This window comes from Etheostoma spectabile, chromosome 20, assembly GCF_008692095.1.
Source record: "Etheostoma spectabile isolate EspeVRDwgs_2016 chromosome 20, UIUC_Espe_1.0, whole genome shotgun sequence".
Classification (NCBI taxonomy): Eukaryota; Metazoa; Chordata; class Actinopteri; order Perciformes; family Percidae; genus Etheostoma; species Etheostoma spectabile.
The window spans coordinates 21,795,735-21,798,483 of record NC_045752.1 but is presented as its reverse complement, the minus strand read 5'-3'; the positions used below and the strand labels follow the sequence as shown (position 1 = coordinate 21,798,483).

At 42.6% G+C, this 2,749-nt stretch overlaps 1 long non-coding RNA gene across 1 annotated transcript in view; it reads right to left on the bottom strand.

Moving 5' to 3' along the window:
- The window catches only part of LOC116669847 (uncharacterized), a 9,327-nt gene extending 7,413 nt beyond the window's left edge, over positions 1 to 1,914 (bottom strand). Inside the window, exon 1 of the long non-coding RNA XR_004326872.1 lies at positions 1,905 to 1,914. This is a non-coding gene — a long non-coding RNA (uncharacterized LOC116669847). The remainder of the gene's footprint in view (positions 1 to 1,904) is intronic.
- Between the last annotated feature and the right edge of the window lie 835 nt (positions 1,915 to 2,749).

Here is a 2,749-nt window from a genome sequence, read left to right as displayed (position 1 = left end):
TAAGTGCTTTGAATGTGAGGAGAAGTATTTTGACGTTGATCCTGTGTTTGACTGGGAGCCAGTGGAGGTTGTGGAGGACAGGGGTGACGTGGTCTCGGCGGCGGGTGGAGGTGAGAAGGCGGGCAGCTGAGTCCTGGATGTATTGAAATTGGTTGGAATTTTGTTTGGTAGTCCGTAAGGAATGCTGTTGCAGTAGTCCAGTCTGGAGGTGATGAGGGCATGGATGAGTGTTTCAACCGCAGTGGTTAACGGAGAGGGACGGAGGCATGCAATGTTACAACAGTGGTTGACATGCGGTACAAATGAGAGGGTGGGATTGAACATGGTTCCAAGGTTGCGGATGAAGGTGGAGGTTGTGACGTTGGAGCCATCAATGTTGAGGGAAGCATGTTCAGGATGAAGAGAAAGAACTGAACCCTTGGGGACACCCTGGGTAACTGGAATGGTAGAGGACTTGAAGTTGCTTGTAGAGATGTAATGGTGTCTGTCAGAAAGATAGGAGGTGTGGGCGGAGACAGTTAATCCAATTAGGTGCTGATGGTGTAAAAGGAGGATGGAGTGTTTGATGGTGTCAAAGTCTTGGAGGATGTAGATGGTGAGGAGAATGTTGTTGGTGATTTTGAGGAGGGAAGTTTTGGTGCTATGTTTGGAGTGGAAGCCAGATGTTTTTATGGATGTTGTCGATCTTGGATATGAAGAAGAAGATGAACAAATCACACTTAGAGGTGGTGAAGGAGTTGGAGATCATGTCCATGGGTTTCAGGAGTTGGTTGATTGTGGAGAACAGGGTCTTGGGACTGTTGGAGCCAGATTGAATGATGGTGGAGTAGTGGGAGAAGCAGAGTAGTGGCAGAGTTGAGGGCGTCTTTGCATTTTTGATGTGCTGTTTGTAGACTTCCAGGTGGACAGTGAGACCGGTTTTATTGGTAAGACGTTCCAGTTGTCAGCATTTGGCTTTGAGGAGGCGGAGTTGGTTGGTTAGTGTACCAAGGGGCGGAGTGTGTGAAAGAGACAGATTGGGTTTTAATGGAGGGAGATGGTAGAGCGCATCATTGTAGGCGTTGACAAGGACAGTGGGGGAAGTGTTTTGGGGGTCAATGGAGTTTGCAATGATGGTTGTCAATATAGGGGAGAAAGAGGTGGAGTTGATGGATTTGAGGTTCCTGTGTGTTATTGTGCGTTTCTGCTTGGTGGGGGGAGTTGGGATGTCAATGGTGATGGCAGGTAGTGAGGTAAGTGTGGGTTATGTTGTTGATGGTGGTACCAGAGGAGCAAACCAGGTCTAGGTCAGGGGGACTGTCTCAGGTCTGGGGGACTGAACGTGGATGATGAGAATAGGAGAGAGGGACTGAGAGGTCACACTGCAAATTATTTGGTTCTTACCAAGATAATAAAAACTTTAGAAGTGTTAGATAATTTATCTTGTTTTAAGAGTGAATTTCTTAGTCTTCAACTTTACAGTATAATTTTAAATCAAGCAAGCTTGTCAAGTTAAATAATCTTGCTGCATGGACAGATAATTTCCCTAGTTCTGAGTACCTTTTCCCTCATATATAGTGTTTTTATCTTGTTTTTAGACACCCCTTTTTTGACAAGGACGCTGTTGGAGTACGTGGGGCCGTCTGGGACATTATTCACAATTACCTCACACACATTCACATACTAATGAAACACTCAAATACACTTCTGAAACGCTTTCATGTACACTACTGTGACACTCTCACACTATTAAAATGCTCTTGTGTATACAACTGAAGCAATAGGTATTTACATTGGCATATTTTATTACATCGCATTAAATATCTTAGCTAGCCACGGTGGAACTAATTGTAACACATCCTTAGTTTTTTATTAATTGATTTATTATTCGTAGTTTCATAGCAGAAAAACTCCTAATGAAACACACTTCATTCAATTTATGTCACATGATCTTGGGAGAATCCAGCTGCGGTGCAAGGTTAAGGACCACCAACACCACCAGGAGAATCAGACAGAAACAATGGAAATGTGGTTAGGGATCACAGGAAAATGTTCTCGCCTCTTTTATTCACTCATGTCTTAATGCATGATAAAAACCGAATGAAACCTGCCAAAATGAACTAAGAAAAGTAGCAATTCATAAAAGAAAACCATTAAGCTAAATTACAACCTGGTGGAATTTCAGGCGCTACTGCATATTTGCTATGGCTTCCCATTTGTCTAGACGAATATGGGCTCTCATTTACACATCTGTATTATACACAAACACATTACCCTGTTGAAATAGATTTTCAACACAGTAAATCTGTGGGGGTACAAACAGAGAGAAAAATAAGTGATTTTACTAAGGTGAATGATGAGTGTAAATCTGGGAACTGGACTATATTTGCAATTCAAAAGATGGATTTATGTCGATAAACGCCTCTTTATTTTATCCACAGGGAATCATTTCAGTCAATCACTTTGGAGACCGTCATTTGGAAAGGTAGAAAAATATCAATATGAGTAACACAGCACTGAAGAGTCTGCTCCGGCCTCATTGGGAAAATATACAGTAAAACAGAAGAGTAGGTTTATATTGAGTAGTAGCAAAAGGGAAAACTGAGAGGGGGGGAAGCAGTCAGGGACAACTAAACCTAAGGTGCAGAAAATGATTGTATCAGCCTCACAGATCCAGAGAGGCTAGAAACAATAGCAGGTTAATCTTTGGTCTGTTGGACAAATATAAGGACCATATAGTTTTGGATTGCCAGACCTTCCTCCACAGAGC